Source organism: Zeus faber, assembly GCF_960531495.2.
Source record: "Zeus faber genome assembly, chromosome: 21".
Classification (NCBI taxonomy): domain Eukaryota; kingdom Metazoa; phylum Chordata; class Actinopteri; order Zeiformes; family Zeidae; genus Zeus; species Zeus faber.
In genome coordinates, this window is record NC_137208.1 from 24,221,165 (window position 1) to 24,238,925 (window position 17,761).

Consider the following 17,761-nt stretch of genomic DNA (forward strand, 5'->3'; position numbering starts at 1 on the left):
AGAGAAAGCATATGATAGGGTGCCGAGAGAGAATGTGTGAGGAAGTCGGAGGTGGCAGAGAAGTACATAAGAGTGGTACAGGATTTGTATGAGGGCAGTCAGACAGTAGTAAGGTGTGCAGTAGGCGTGACGACGGCATTCAAAGTGGAGGTGGGATTTCATCAAGGATCAGCTCTGAGCCCTTTCTTGTTTGCAATGGTAATGGACAGGTTAAGTCGGTGGAGAAGAGTGTCCAGAGTGATCTGTGACAGAAGGGTTCCAGCAAGAGAGAAGGGGAAGGTCTACAGGACGGTACTGAAACCAGCTATGTTGTACGGTTTAGAGGCGGTGGCACTGACAAAAAGGCCGGTGGTTTAACTGGAGGTGGCAGAGTTGAGGGTGTTGAGATTTTCATTGGGAGTGACAAGGATGGACAGGATTAAGAATGAGTACATGAGAAGGACAGCTCAGGTTGGGCAATTTGGTGAAAAAGTGAAAGAGGCGAGATTGATATGGTTTGGACACGTGTGTAGGAGAGGTGAGAGTTACATTGGGAGAAGGATGCTGTGGATGGAGCTGCCATGCAAGAGAAAAAGAGGAAGTCCAAATAGAAGGTTTGTGGATGTGGTGAGGGAGGACATGCAGGCGATTGGTGTAAGGGAGGAAGATGCGCAGAACAAAAGGTCTTGGAGGCAGATGATCCGCTGTGGCAACCCCTAACAGGAGCAGCCAAAAGAACAAGAAGAATAAGAATCAATCAATTTATTTAAAGTTTAGGATCACAATGTGACATTGGTCCCGATACACTTAACAATCAAAAGAACACACACACAAACATAAAGCAAGCAAACCAAAGTCACAACAGTATCAAAAACACCAAAGTCAAAACAATAAAGCTAAAGAGATGGCTGCACGCAGCTAAAAAAATCTACATCAAAATAAAAGAACCAAATTTAAAACATCAATGTTAAAATAATGTTTGAAAAGATGATTGAATCAACTATGTTCTCGGGTAGGCTGTAATGAAGTGAATAAAGGTGGATATTCAGTCTTGATTTAAAGATTTCAACCGAGCATTGATATGTACTGGAAGACCATTCCATCGATAAGTTGCACAGTATGCAAATGCTCTCAATTCAACAACATTTTTGTGAACTGAGGGAATGACCAGGAGCCCAGCATCTAGAAAGCCAAGAGAGCGTGCTGGTGTATATTGTATATATCTCAGTTAAGTAACGTGGTACAAGAATAGGCAAGGCCTTATAAGTCTAAAAGGAGAACCTTAAAATCAGCTCTTGTTTGCACTCGGGCTAGACGATATGGCCAAAACTGTTATTACCTTATGTATTTTTTAATATTGATTGATGTTATCACGTAAACTGTATATCGAATAATAATAATTATTATAATAATAATAATAATAGTAATAATGCTCAATTTACCGTTTTAACTGTATTCTCATGGCTTTACCTTAAACACTACATAGATTAAATAAAATAAAATGTGTAATCTAAAAAGGCAAATAATATATGAATCTATGAGGGCTGCAGATACTCCTCTATTATCTGATGTGAATTTGCATGCTTTTTATTTTTAATCTTCAAATTTATTCGGAGTTGTAATGCTCAAATTTAGTAGGGGAGGGAGGACTTTTGCACAGATCAATGTGATCTTTTCTCCAAGCAAAGCAAATAAAAACTCTAGATGTATTTAATGTACTGTTCCCAGCTGCTGCACAGCAGATTGCAGATCGCTCCTGAAAAAAATGTGGCCCCTTTCTCACAACCCACTGGCAAATGCCCCTTGGTCCATGCGGTCCGCGAGCCGGTAATTGGGAACCTCTGCACTCAAGGGCATTCCGTCGTTGATGGTCGGTTTATTTCCCACTTCCGATTACTGGACATTCTGGTCAGAGAGGCATTTTCCCTTGTACAAACAGTGAAATGCTAGAGGAGAGGGAGACGCGCTGGTGCGCTCGGGGGTCTCCACCGACGCAGACTGCACAGTTACCAGATTATTTCTCTGTGCCTTCACTGTGCAACAAACTGGATGAATTTATATTGAACTGTATTGCTCATCATGTGTGGATTGAGTCACTAATTTAAACAAATTTATATTTCTAATTTAAAACGAATAATTTATTTATAAAATAAAATTGAATGGCAATCGAATGGCAATTTCAGCATTCAAATAAGTTTTTTTAAAATATTCAAATTTTGTTACTGCAGCCTGAAAATATAGATATGATAAACGTAATTTTCGTCCGAGAACAGTCCGAAAAGTTGTCGAATCTGCTCTCTGTGATTATATCCGAGGCCGTTTGGAGCAGACCGAGGGCCTTTTTCTGACCGTGTCAGACTGGACGTCATTGGAAATCGCTGATTCGTTCTTTAGTCGCTCTCCTTTTGCGAGAGCCGCACCGGACTCAATATGGGAGGAGGACGAGTTTGCACTGCCGATCAGAGAGGAAGCAAGCAAATATTTTAACAGGGATCCACTGCTCCACAGCAGAAAACTGGTCGTTTTGCATGGGGCTATGAATTACAATCAACAAAAAGTTGATCTGCAGTTGAGTGGGTGAGACCATAGCATTTTCAGCATTCCAAGATCCTTGTCAATTTTTGATGTTGCAGCTATTTGTACTTAACTGATTTGCAAATATCATTATTAAATAGGCTGAACTGGAATTATAGTTTGATGAAATGCATGAAAGGGAGACCTTGGCTCAATTTAGATGCATAATATTGGCTTCCAGTATTTATTTTATGAAGAACCAGTGGAACAGAATTAATTACTGTGAAATATTATAGAGCCCCCCATTGAACCAGAAACATCTAGTTTGTTTATTTTTAAAATAAGTTTTTTGAAGCAATGTTCAGAAGTTGAGTTATAGATTACAGCTCTTCATTCTATCTATTGATGGCTGCATCGCACATGATCAGTTTAACCACCAGCCTTCACTAAGTTACTATGCAACAAAGTAAAGCTGCAGGTCTGTGTAGTATCTCCCTCATCTCCATGCAAATACTAATAGTACCGGTTAAGAAGGCAGATGTGTTGGTCTGTGGTATTTGTTTTGTTTTTTTGTTCAAGATGAATGTGAATAACTGTGAATAACCCCAGGCATCACAGAGCACCTTTTGTTCCTAAATCCCACCGCCATTTTGTTTTGGTCTTGCAAATGTTTTCTTTAGCATTCTTATAGACACGACACTCACAATCATGGTTTGTTTTCACTTTGAAAGGGAAACATTATACATGGACTCATGCGACAGTATGCTGAGTCTCATTTGGGAAACTTTTTTATGGTTTTCAAATGTATAGATGGTGCATAATAATCCTATATATAGATGGTTTATTGATCTGCTTTCCAAGCGAGCATGTTTGCGTGTTTGACTCATGGTAGTGACCAGGTGTCAAAGGGGAGGATGGTTAGAGAATTAAGAAAACATTGTTAGATCCCAGGCTTCACAGTTTTGGCTGAAAATTACATTTTTATATATCATGGGTTATTAGTGCTCAGAACAATACAGGGAGCGGTGTTTTTACCACCAGTTCTTCCTATCCTACTCCGAATGCTCTCTTCGAGCACCTCATGATGGACTTCATCGAGTTGATGCGCTGTGGTGGTAGAAAATAGTGATATTTTAAGATAAATTTTGCAAGCTTGTCGTAATTCATATTGTCAAGGCAAGATACCAGCTCTGTGTTCATCAGAACAACCTCAAATATGTTAGGAGCAGTGACGTGCAGTCAGGGGAGGCAGGTGAGGCTGTGCCTCCCCTGTCATCATGAGAGGAAAAAGAAACGAAATAATAAAATAACAAGTATTAATATTTGTCCTCTGGACTATGATTTTGGTGTGGTTCTTAATGTATTTTGACCATTTTTATAGTAAAAATCGCAGAAAATTCTGTATTTCCTGCTTAAATAAACGGAATCTCCTTCGAAGACGAGAGGTGAGGCATGGACAGCCGAGCCTCCCTCCAGATTGCGCAATCACTCACAAATTGGATTGAGCGTGTGCAAATGGCGCGTGCTTGTTCCCATTTCTGTGTATGTTTCCAATATGATGGTTGAGGACACTTTTATGTAATAAAAGTATACGTCTTCTTTTCCATGGTGTTCCGTAATGTATTTCACATATGTGTGTAATATTTACATCTTATTGATATGACATAAATCCACAGGGAAAATGCTTGCCTTGAGGCAGGCAGTACCTCTGCCTCAAGGAAGGCGGCGATAGTGAGCAGCCTGATAGCCTGCCACCAGCCGGGTCATGGTGAACTCTAACCCGTGTGCAAAAAGTAAACACAAGAAGTGTGCTGTGCGACGCTGTAGAGCTTAGCGACAAGCTGTCATTTCTCGCCCTGAAAATGGAGGATTTGATTTCTAAACTAAGACATTTTTCAAAGCTGGACTTTCAGTCAAAGCAAGAAGTCAGCTTGTGCTCACTATACCTGCAACAACGGCGTCTGTGGAAAGGTCGTTTTCTGCATTGAAAAGGATCAAAACATACAGTCGAAATCAGACTGACCAAGGACGGCTTTCTTCACTGGCAATTGAGGCAGAGAGACTTTTAAAACTCAAAGGAGCCAGAGGACAACAAGAGGACTTTTACAACAAAGTCACAGAGATCTTCGTCCAGAAGGAAAGGCGAATGGACTTAATTTACAAGTAAAGGTAAGATATACTGCAATATGCAGTGGCACTGGTGTTTTAAAATGGTTTTCAGCATCCTATTCGCTCCTATTCTCTCATCCTATCCTATTGGCATCCTACTGTATGTTTGTAAATCTGACTTGTGAGTCAGTGCCTCCCCAACCCCAACCCTCACTGCACGTCACCTGTTAGGAGGTATGCTGAGTGAACCCAGGTGCAGAGAACAAGGCAGAGGCGAGGTGGCAAAAATAGAGGTTTACTCAAAACAAGTAAAAAAACTGGGCAAAAACAAATAAGACGTCTCGGGAGCTTGGAACAAGAGCGTTGTCATGAGGTTAGACAAACTCAAGACTGAGCGCCCGAGGACACAAACGACAGGGTCTTAATAGGGACGACCAAACGAGACACAGGTGAAACATATCACCTAATGAGGCAGGGTAATCAGGAACAGAAATAGGTGAAGCAGAGCAACCCTGAAAAGGCAGTACTGGTGGCATCTAGTGGCCGATGCCGGTAGGACCCGGGCGAACCCTGACAGGACCCCCCCGTCCAGGAACGGCTCCCGACGTTCCTCCAGGGAGTGTCGGGTGGCGACGGCGGAAATCCTGGATCAGGGAGGGGTCCAGGATATCCCGGGCCGGAACCCGGGAGCGCTCCTCCGGCCCGTAACCCTCACACTCCACCAGGTATTGCAGGGCCCCGCGGACCCGGCGGGAGTCCAGGAGCCGACGGACCGTCAATGATGCGAGGCGCAGGAGGAGGCCTTGTGGTGGGCGCCAAGGTGCTGGTGACCACCGGTCGGAGCCGCGACACGTGGAAGGTGGGGTTTATCCTCATGAACCTGGGGAGCAGAAGACGGTATGCGGCAGGATTGACCCACCGCACGATCTTGAAGGGCCCAACATACCGTGGCGCGAGCTTGCGTGACTCCATCCGTAATGGAAGGTCCCTAGTGGACAGCCAGACCCTCTGGCCCGGACGGAGCATATGCGCTGGTCTGCGCCGTCGGTTGGCCTGGATCCGCTGCTGCCGGGATGTCCTCAGCAGGGCCTGACGAGCCCTCGGCCAGGTCCGTCGGCACCGCTGGACGAACCGCTGGGCTGACGGCACTCCCACCTCCGCCTCCTGCTCCTGAAACAGAGGAGGTACGTACCCGAACTGGCACTCAAACGTGGACATGCCAGTGGAAGAGCAGTGCAGAGTGTTGTGAGCGTATTCCGCCCACACTAGACTGGAGCTGGTGGAATGCTTTCCAGAACCGGGATGCAAACTGCGGACCGCGGTCTGACACCACGTCCAGGGGCAGGCCGAACACCCTGAAAACGTGCTGCACCATGAGCTCAGCAGTTTCCAGAGCTGAGGGGAGCTTGGGCAGAGGAATAAAGCGGCAGGCCTTGGAGAACCGGTCCACAATGACGAAGATGACGGTGTGGCCCCGAGACGGTGGAAGGCCGGTGATGAAGTCCACTGAGAGGTGTGACCAGGGCCGACTGGGGATGGGAAGGGGATGCAGCAGCCCCATGGGACGTGACCGGGGGTTCTTGTTCTGGGTGCAGATGGTGCAGGCAGCGACGAAGGACCGGACGTCCTGATCCATGGTAGGCCACCAGAAACGCCTGCGGAGGAACTCGAGGGTCCTGGAGATCCCCGGGTGGCCAGTGAGGCGGGATGAATGCCCCCATTGCAGGACTTGTGATCGGACAGCCTTCGGGACAAACAGGTGACCCGGGGGCCTGTTGCCGGGATCCGCCTCCCTCCATTGGGCCTGCCGGACCTGCGTCTCGATTCCCCAGCGGACCGGTGCCAAGATGCAGGAGCTCTGGAGAATGGGCTCGGAGAGTTCAACCAGCTCAGGAGGGTCGAACTGTCTGGAGAGAGCGTCGGGCTCGAGGTTCTTGGACCCGGGACGATATGACAGGATGAAGTTGAACCGATTGAAGAACAAGGCCCATCGGGCTTGACGGGAGTTGAGGCGTTTGGCGACCTGAATGTATGTCAGGATCTTGTGGTCGGTCCAGACGACAAATGGGTGTTGGGCCCCCTCCAGCCAGTGCCGCCACTCCTCCAATGCCAGTTTGACTGCCAGTAGCTCCCGATTCCCTATGTCATAGTTCCGTTCCGCTGGGGTGAGGCGACGGGAGAAGAAAGCACATGGATGGAGCTTCTTGTCGAGTCCTTTGGGACAAAACGGCCCCCACTCCCACATCCGAAGCATCCACCTCCACCACGAAGGGTAGGGTAGGCTCTGGTGTGGCCAGGACAGGGGCAGCAGTGAACCGCGTCTTGAGAGCCCTGAACGCCCCATCAGCCTCCGCAGTCCAGGCAAAGCGGGCTGTGGATGTCCTAGTGAGGGCGGTGAGGGGAGCCGCCACAGTGCTAAAACCCAGAATGAAGCGCCTGTAAAAACACAAGGAAGCGTTGCACCTGTTTGACCGAGGTGGGTGGTGGCCAGTCCCGGACGGCCTCGGTCTTGGCAGGATCCATCTGGACGTGACCCTCGGTGATGACAAACCCCAGGAACGGAACGGTGGTGGCGTGGAACTCACTCATCTCCAGTTTCACATAGAGGCCATTGGCGAGCAGGCGGTGAAGGACCTGTCTCACATGCTGTATGTGTTCGGGAAGGGTCCTGGAGAAGATGAGGATGTCATCGATGTAGACGAACACGGAGCGGTTGAGAAACTCACGGAGGACGTCGTTTACAAAGGCCTGGAAGACAGCGGGAGCATTGGCCAATCCAAAAGGCATGACCAGGTATTCATAATGGCCGGTAGGTGTGTTGAAGGCGGTCTTCCACTCATCCCCCTCGCGGACACGGACGAGATTGTATGCGTTTCAAGGATCGAGTTTGGTGAAGATGGTGGCGCTTGCTCGAAAGATGTGGACATGCGAGGAAGTGGGTTGCGATTCTTGACCGTGATCTTGTCCAGATCAATGCAGGGACGCAGGCCGCCATCCTTCTTACCTACGAAGAAAAAACCTGCGCCCGCCAGGGAGGTAGAAGGGCGGATGAAACCTGAGGTGAGCGCACCCCGATGTACTCCTCCATGGCTGTAGTCTCAGGGGCAGAGAGATCAGAGTGTCAGGGTTCGCCCGTGTCCTACCAGCATCAGCCACTAGATGCCGCCAGTACTGCCTTTTCAAGGTTGCTCTGCTTCACCTATTTCTGTTCCTGATTACCCTGCCTCATTAGATGATATGTTTCACCTGTGTCTCGTTTGGTCGTCCCTATTTAGACCCTGTCGTTTGTGTCCTCGGGCGCTCAGTCTTGAGTTTGTCTAACCTCATGACAACGCTCTTGTTCCAAGCTCCCGAGACTTCTTTTTTGTTTTTGCTCAGTTTTTGTATTTGTTTTGAGTAAAACCTCTATTTTTGCCACCTTGCCTCTGCCTTGTTCTCTGCACCTGGGTTCACTCAGCATACCCCCTAACAGACTGAGCCACAACATGGACCCAGCAGAGAGCCAGCCTCCAGAGGTGGAGAGCCTGCGGGTGGCCTTGACGAACCAAGGGGCTGCGATTGGCCGACACGAGCGGGTTCTCCAACAAGTCCTGGACAACCTGCAGTCGTTCGCCCAGGCCGTCCAGCAGAGCCAGGCACAGGCTCCACCTATGGCCCCTGCGCCAGCGCTGCCTCCCATCGACCCGCGTCCTCCAGAGCACCGCGAACCACGACTGCCAGCGCCAGAGAGGTACGACGGTAACCCAGGGGGCTGTCGTGGCTTTCTGACACAATGCTCCCTGGCTTTCGAGCTCCAGCCGTCACAGTTCCCCACCCAGCGCTCTCCTGGGCCACAGCCATCTGGAATCGGCAAACCCCGGCCTGCTCCAGCTACCAGGCTTTTGCCGGGGAGATGCGCCGAGTGTTCGACCACTCAGTCAGTGGGAGGGAGGCGTCGATACGGCTACTCCGGCTCCGCCAGGGGGGACAGAGCGTGGCGGACTACGCCATCGCATTCCGCACCCTCGCCGTGGCGTCTGGATGGAACAGCGAGGCACTCATCGCGGCCTTCCAGGAGGGCCTCCATGGGGGGGTTAAGGACGAGCTGGCATCCCGGGAGGCGCAGGAGGACCTGGACACGCTCATCGATGCAGCGATTCGGGTGGACAACCGCCTCCGGGAGAGACAAGGGGAACGCGTTTTCCCCGCTTCACCAATACCAGCGCGCAGAGCGGCTCTGGGGACGAGGCCTCCCGAGCATCTCCTGGCTATCCCGAGCGCGCCTCCAGCATCAAGGGAGGAGCCGATGCAAGTAGGCAGCACACGGCTCTCTCGGTCCGAACGTGACCGGCGGATGAGAGAGCGCTGCTGCTTGTACTGTGGGATCCCGGGGCATTTCCGTTCCTCCTGCCCTGAGCTCTCGGGAAAAGCCAACTCTCGTCCAGGGTAGGGAGAACTGCGACGAGGCCAACCTTCTCTCCCGAGCTCGAGGCGACCAGGGTCCTGCTGGCTGCCTCCCTCGCCTTGGGAGATCAACATCACTCCCTCCAAGCTATGGTGGATTCCGGCGCTGCAGGAAGCTTCCTGGATGTAGGGCTAGCAAAAGCCCTAAAGCTCCCTCTGGCACCTCTAGAGCATCCTCTCACGGTGACAGCCCTGGATGGAAGACCACTGGGTTCCGGTAGCGTGTGCCATCTCACCGCCCCACTTTGGCTGTCACTGGAGGGAAAACATTCAGAGGTAATCCAGCTCCACCTTATCCACTCTCCTGGGTTTCCACTGGTCCTGGGCTACCCATGGCTAGCCCGTCACAACCCAGCCTCCGGGCGTCTCACCGAATGGGGCCCTGCCTGCCACACCACCTGTCTTCGTTCTAGTCCGTCTTCTCACCCTCTCGAGTCTCCAGTCCGTGTCCAAGCTCGGCCCCCTTCCCAAGCCCCTGCCCACTCCGGAGTTCCTGTCCGTGTCCTGGCTCCAGTCCGTATTCAAGGTCCCATCCATCCCGAGTTTTCACGAGTGCCCCACGAGTATGCCGATCTGAGGGAGGTCTTCAGCAAGAGACGGGCCACCACGCTTCCTCCCCATCGGTCCTATGACTGCGCCATCGACCTTCTGCCTGGCACCTGCCCTCCTCGAGGACGTCTCTTCTCTCTCTCTGCCCCTGAGACTACAGCCATGGAGGAGTACATCCGGGGGGCGCTCACCTCAGGGTTCATCCTGTCGTATCGTCCCGGGTCCAAGAACCTCAAGCCCGACGCTCTCTCCAGACAGTTTGACCCTCCTGAGCTGGTTGAACTCCCCGAGCCCATTCTCCAGAGCTCCTGCATCTTGGCTCCGGTCCGCTGGGGAATCGAGACGCAGGTCCGGCAGGCCCAAAGGAGGGAGGCGGATCCCGGCAACGGGCCCCCGGGTCACCTGTTTGTCCCGAAGGCTGTCCGATCACAAGTCCTGCAATGGGGTCATTCATCCCGCCTCACTGGCCACCCGGGGATCTCCAGGACCCTCGAGTTCCTCCGCAGGCGTTTCTGGTGGCCTACCATGGAGCAGGACGTCCGGTCCTTCGTCGCTGCCTGCACCATCTGCACCCAGAACAAGAACCCTCGGTCACGTCCCATGGGGCTGCTGCATCCCCTTCCCATCCCCAGTCGGCCCTGGTCACACCTCTCAGTGGACTTCATCACCGGCCTTCCACCGTCTCGGGGCCACACTGTCATCTTTGTCGTTGTAGACCGGTTCTCCAAGGCTTGCCGTTTTATTCCTCTGCCCAAGCTCCCCTCAGCTCTGGAGACTGCTGAGCTCATGGTGCAGCACGTTTTCAGGGTGTTCGGCCTGCCCCTGGACGTGGTGTCAGACCGCGGTCCGCAGTTTGCATCCCGGTTCTGGAAAGCATTCCACCAGCTCCTCGGCGCCTCCATCAGCCTGTCCTCCGGTTTCCACCCGCAATCCAATTGCCAGACGGAGCGGGTCAACCAGGACCTGGAGACAACACTGAGGTGCCTCGTGTCCTCCAACCCTGCCTCCTGGAGCGACCATCTAGTGTGGGCGGAATACGCTCACAACACTCTGCTCTGCTCTTCCACTGGCATGTCCCCGTTTGAGTGCCAGTTCGGGTACGTACCTCCTCTGTTTCAGGAGCAGGAGGCGGAGGTGGGAGTGCCGTCAGCCCAGCGGTTCGTCCAGCGGTGCCGACGGACCTGGCAGAGGGCTCGTCAGGCCCTGCTGAGGACATCCCGGCAGCAGCGGATCCAGGCCAACCGACGGACCAGCGCCTATGCTCCGTCCGGGCCAGAGGGTCTGGCTGTCCACCAGGGACCTTCCATTACGGGTGGAATCACGCAAGCTCGCGCCACGGTATGTTGGGCCCTTCAAGATCGTGCGGCGGGTCAATCCTGCCGCATACCGTCTTCTGCTCCCCAGGTCCATGAGGATAAACCCCACCTTCCACGTGTCGCGGCTCCGACCGGTGGTCACCAGCACCTTGGCGCCCACCACGAGGCCTCCTCCGGCGCCTCGCATCATCGACGGTCAGCCCGCCTACACGGTCCGCCGGCTCCTGGACTCCCGCCGGGTCCGCGCGGCCCTGCAATACCTGGTGGACTGGGAGGGTTACGGGCCGGAGGAGCGCTCCTGGGTTCCGGCCCGGGATATCCTGGACCCCTCTCTGATCCAGGATTTCCGCTGTCGCCACCCGACACTCCCTGGAGGAACGTCGGGAGCCGTTCCTAGACGGGGGGGTCCTGTCAGGGTTCGCCCGTGTCCTACCAGCATCAGCCACTAGATGCCGCCAGTACTGCCTTTTCAAGGTTGCTCTGCTTCACCTATTTCTGTTCCTGATTACACTGCCTCATTAGATGATATGTTTCACCTGTGTCTCGTTTGGTCGTCCCTATTTAGACCCTGTCGTTTGTGTCCTTGGGCGCTCAGTCTTGAGTTTGTCTAACCTCATGACAACGCTCTTGTTCCAAGCTCCCGAGACTTCTTATTTGTTTTTGCTCAGTTTTTGTACTTGTTTTGAGTAAAACCTCTATTTTTGCCACCTTGCCTCTGCCTTGTTCTCTGCACCTGGGTTCACTCAGCATACCCCCTAACAGAGAGAAGAGACGTCCTCGAGGAGGGCAGGTGTCAGTCGATGGCACAGTCATAGGACCGATGGGGAGGAAGCGTGGTGGCCCGTCTCTTGCTGAAGACCTCCCTCAGATCGCCATACTCGTGGGGCACTCGTGAAAACTCGGGATGGATGGGACCCTGAATACGGACTGGAGCCAGGACACGGACAGGAACTCCGGAGTGGGCTGGAGCTTGGGAAGGAGCCCGAGATTGGACACGGACTGGAGACTCGAGAGGGTGAGAAGACGGACTAGAACGAAGACAGGTGGTGTGGCAGGCAGGGCCCCATTCGGTGAGACGCCCGGAGGCCCAGTCCAGATGTGGATTGTGACGGGCTAGCCATGGGTAGCCCAGGACCAGTGGAAATTCAGGCGAGTGGATGAGGTGGAGATGGATTACCTCTGAATGTTTTCCCTCCAGTGACAGCCAAAGGGGGGCGGTGAGATGGCACACGCTACCGGAACCCAGTGGTCTTCCATCCAGGGCTGTCACCGTGAGAGGATGCTCTAGAGGTGCCAGAGGGAGCTTTAGAGCTTTTGCTAGCCCTACATCCAGGAAGCTACCTGCAGCGCCGGAATCCACCATAGCTTGGAGGCAGTGATGTTGTAAGGGAGGCAGCCAGCAGGACCCCGGTCGCCTCGAGCTCGGGAGAGAAGGTTGGCCTCGTCACAGTTCTCCCTACCCTGGATGAGAGTTTGCTTTTCCCGAGAGCTCAGGGCAGGAAGAACGGAAATGCCCCGGGATCCCACAGTACAAGCAGCAGCGCTCTCTCATCCGCCGGTCACGTTCGGACCGAGAGAGCCGTGTGCTGCCTACTTGCATCGGCTCCTCCCTCGATGCTGGAGGAGGTTTCAGGACAGCCCGGAGATGCTCGGGAGGCCTCGTCCCCAGAGCTGCTCTGCGGCTCTGCCCGCTGGTATTGGTGAAGCGGGGAAAAGCGTTGCCCTTGTCTCTCCCGGAGGCGGTTGTCCACCCGAATCGCTGTTTCGATGAGCGTGTCCAGGTCCTCCTGCGCCTCCCGGGATGCCAGCTCGTCCTTGACACCCTCATTGAGACCCTCCTGGAAGGCCGCGATGAGTGCCTCGCTGTTCCATCCAGACGCCACTGCGAGGGTGCGGAATGCGATGGCGTAGTCCGCTACGCTCTGTCCCCCCTGGCGGAGCCGGAGTAGCCGTGTCGACGCCTCCCTCCCACTGACTGAGTGGTCAAACACTCTGCGCATCTCCCCGGCAAAAGCCTGGTAGCTGGAGCAGGCCAGGGTTTGCTGATTCCAGATGGCTGTGGCCCAGGAGAGTGCTTTGCCGGTGAGTAGCATGACCACGTATGCCACCTGTGAGCGCTGGGTGGGGAATTGTGAAGGCTGGAGCTCGAAAGCCAGGGAGCATTGTGTCAAAAAACCACGACAACCTCCTGGGTTACCGTTGTACCTCTCTGGCGCCGGCAGTCGAGGTTCGCGGTGATCTGGAGGACGCGGGTCCATGGGAGGCAGCGCTGGCGCAGGGGCCATAGGTGGAGCCTGTGCCTGGCTCTGCTGGACAGCCTGGGCGAGCGACTGCAGGTTGTCCAGGACCTGTTGGAGAACCCGCTCATGACGGCCAATCGCAGTCCCCTGGTTCGTCAAGGCCACCCGCAGGCTTTCCACCTCTGGAGGACGACTCTCTGCTGGGTCCATGTTGTGGCTCAGTCTTGCTGTAAGGAGGTATGCTGAGTGAACCCAGGTGCAGAGAACAAGGCAGAGGCGAGGTGGCAAAAATAGAGGTTTACTCAAAACAAGTACAAAAACTGGGCAAAAAACAAATAAGAAGTCTCGGGAGCTTGGAACAAGAGCGTTGTCATGAGGTTAGGCAAACTCAAGACTGAGCGCCCGAGGACACAAACGACAGGGTCTAAATAGGGACGACCAAACGAGACACAGGTGAAACATATCACCTAATGAGGCAGGGTAATCAGGAACAGAAATAGGTGAAGCAGAGCAACCCTGAAAAGGCAGTACTGGCGGCATCTAGTGGCCGATGCCGGTAGGACCCGGGCGAACCCTGACAAATTGGTTGAAGTTTGAATCGTGAATTAGGCCAATTTTTGCAGGCTAATTTAGTCCTCATTAATTATTTTTGGCTTTTCAAAGACTCCTGCTCACCCAATCTTTTGCCCAAATGACTCCCAAGTTATAAGAAAGATGTTCGCTACGAACAAATCATTTGCGAGTCTCGCATAAATAGTAGGCCGTAATAATTAGCAATTATAAGTGGTGTGCTGTGGAATTACAGTCGTTCATTTTGTTGTCAAGCTGCCCGCAATGACTTGCTTTCACATTTACACTCGTTGTAGTATGCGCTGTAGTGTTTTATTTTCTTTATTTTTTCACTATGGCCTTGAAACCACTCCCATCGCTCTCTCTGTATGGAACATACAGAGAGAGCGATGCCTTTGTCTCATAAATCGAGTGTCTGCTCTGTTCAATTGATTTTCTTTTTTTCCCAACCGGGGTACTTGTCACATTGTTGCCCTGAAAACTGCCCCCCCGCTGCCCCGCCCCCCCAACACACACTGGATGATTAGACATTGAAATACTAGGTACAAACACTTTATTATTGAGCAACTTACCAATATGCTGCAGCCCATAGGGCAAATGTTTTAGCCTTAAACAATTAATTCATACACTTTTCACTACACTCATACACTTTTAGGATTATACACTGTTTACAATGTTAGTCTTGTTGAGATTCGAAATCTCTTTTACAAGAAAGACCTGGACTCAAGAAAGCAGCGGACAGTGTCACTGAACACATAAAATACATGACACATAAAAGGGAGGGCAATACAATATAAAGAACATTTACACCTTGAAAGAAGTGGAAATCTAGGGAGGTAAAACAATTGAAAACGTCAGCTTCATGACGCAGAGTTTTAACCCTCACTTTAAAACCTGTCCAGATAGGGAAACTCTTGATGCTTCAGGGTTTTTTTCTGAGCTTGTTCCAAGCTGACAGGCCAGAGAACCGAAAGCCTTTTTTTTTTGCCAAACTGAGTACTTAACTTCAGGACTTCTGATAAATTGCAACTATTTGACCGTAGACCATAGATGATGATAAATGATTTTGTCTCCTCACTGCTAAAGATGGCTAACCTCATACACTTCCATTAACTACTGTATGTTTAATGGAACATTGAACATCTTGTTTTAGCACAGTTTGATTACTGAAGTGTGTTGTTTAGTGTAGTTGCAATAAAGGTCGGTGATGAACACAACCCCCCCCCGACCCCCCTACACACACACACACACACACACACACACACACACACACACACACACACACACACACACACACACACACACACACACACCACAATACTCTTTTCATGAACATGTCACTTATAATCAGAGGTATAAGATGTTATTGATTTTTATCAAATCGCCACTCAGACAGGCTAATGAATAGCAATGGACCCAAACCCATGTTCCGCACATTTGCAAGCATTCACATTTAACGTTTGACGTGGTTGCACGTCAACCTTCGCTAACAACAAATACCTCCACTGCATTTTCACACACGGGCATTTATCCTTGTCAGTGTTATTTATCGTCACTGTGTCCTCTGCAATGAGAGCCCTTGTGTTGGGGATCTGTAAGTGTGGTTCTCCATCTTGTCCCAGTCCAACTACGGTGGTTGGGGATGTTTGTCCAAAATATTTGTCTCAAAGCTGAGATTCACATATATTTTGTATAATACACTCATACACATAGCTGCGTATCCATCAATATGTAGGTATTCATTTCTACATTTATATATTTAATGTACGACCCAATAATAAAATATTAAAGGGTCACTCTGGTATTGTTTTTCCCCTTTTTCACAAATGAATGATTTTTAGTTTAAAAAGTTCCAAACTTCAAGTTCCAAGTTGTCAAAACAGTACTCGGAAAATATTGATAGTTAGACATAATTAATCACGCAGGTACGCCCACTCACCGTGAAATAAAACCATTTCTTCACACTCATTTGCCTGTTTACAAGTGAGTGCCGACAATTATTTTTTGAAAATGTATGGCTCTGACATGGTAATTAATTTATTGGAGCAGCATGCGCCAGAGAAGAACATTAAATAACCCTGTTTAATAAAATAAAACAGTAAGAATTTCAAGTGCCTTTGTGTGAAGTGTCCAATGCCATGTCCAACTCAGCTATCATGGTTGCCAATCGACTGTCGATTGAGTAAATGTAATTCACATGTAAATCATTCCGTCAGGAGTGATCTTGGACAGGACAAATTTGCATAATATTTACACACTTTTATTAAATGTGTTTTGCTTGCTTGTTGGCTTTGCTTTTATTGTTACTATTTAATTGCCTTCTACGAAAGTAAAGGTTTGAGTTGCATGTCGTGTATGAAATGTTCTATACAAATAAAGGATATTTTTAATGTTAAAATGGAAATAGTGGAAATTCAAATCTCTCCGGGTACAGCAACAAGTACTACAAGTTTATTGATAATAAACTGCCATGCCTCCCCTTTAATACCTTTTATAGTAGGTGTGGGAGGAGCAAGGGTGTTTAGACCAATTAGGAGGACTGGAATTGTGGGAGGGGCTAACAATGTCCTGTCCTTTGTCAACATTAGCGATAGAATGTTTGACTCATTTTTTGATACTCTGTTCTCGACGAGTCACTTAAGAAAAAGAGTTCAATTGTTCAGACTCTGCGATTGTTGATTTCAGTAGGTAACTCATGGTAAGCAAGGGAGTACTTTCGGTGAATGAGAGTCAATAGAGTCTGTTCAGCTCTGAGTCCTCACATGAATTACAATTACAGGTACTCCTCACTTAATGACCACCTCTTTAACGACTGTTCGGACTTACGATCAGCTCTCCGACCAGTCGGTATTGTACGCTGCGTACAATACCCTTGGGGGCGCGCTGCGTCTCAGCTTCAAGCATCTCATCGCACATCACCCTTCTCAGTCCCAGTCTCGTTCTGGCAGTCTGTCAGTATTTCCCAGCATTCCCAATCACCAAGCCTCCTTACCGTGAAATAACATGGTCCTCACTTATCGACCAATTCGCTTAACAACCTGGTTGTAGGAACAGATCTCAGTCATCTCAGTCCCACCCTCTCTGACTGTACTGACTGTGCCCATGGCATGTCAGTGATTGGGCTCGGCATGCAAACAGTGTGTTTTTATTTTAGTTGTAGGTTATTTAATTTTACTCTGTTTCCTTATGGAATGAAACAAGCACCGTGCATAATGAGGGCACTTTCTCCGTCAGTCTTACCCTGTTGACAGTTTGCCCGGAGCGGCAAAAGGGGTAGAGCCTGTTGGGCTAAGTCCCTGATGTCTTTGCATCCTCGCAATGCGCCTGTGCAAATGAACTGACTGTATTTAAATTTTAGGCTAACTAAGTTCAACTATTCTTTGTATTTATTTTTTGAAAAATTTTCTTAATACTTTTTTTTTTTTCTTTTTTTTTTTTACCTGTGCTGTCAGCATGCTGGGCATACAAAGAGTATTTGTATGCCATTGCATTCAGGACAGAGTTAGTCTGCAAGTGGAGTTCAAGTTCTCAACCTGCAATGCAACTCTTTATTAATTCTTTAATCATCAAGGACTGCTGCAATAACTCTGTGATGTGGATGACCTGTAGAATTACAAGAGCAGTTTTTGGTTATGGGGAACCACCACCAACCCCCCTCTTTGGAGAAGAATTTATCATGTTTGGGTCTATAAAAAACTGATCACTACTCTAAGATGGGTAGATTCACCACGGATGAGACAAATAAACTTAGAAACAATCAACATTTAAACAAAAAGATAAACATTGGACGGATTGGTGTGTGAGTGTATCTGTTCTAAGCTAATATGAGTGGGATTAAAATTTCGGGCTGTCGAGGAGCACTCTTGGGCAGGAGCGTGACAGGCAAGATGGCTGCTGCCCGCTGCATCCCCACCCACATAGCTTGCACCCCGCCCATCCTGCAAGCCTCCAGCCTATTGTGTGGTGTATGTGCTGAGTATGAGTTTTGGCACTGGGAGAGATAGGCGAATCGCGACCGGATCGATCCAGGGGCGCATGAGG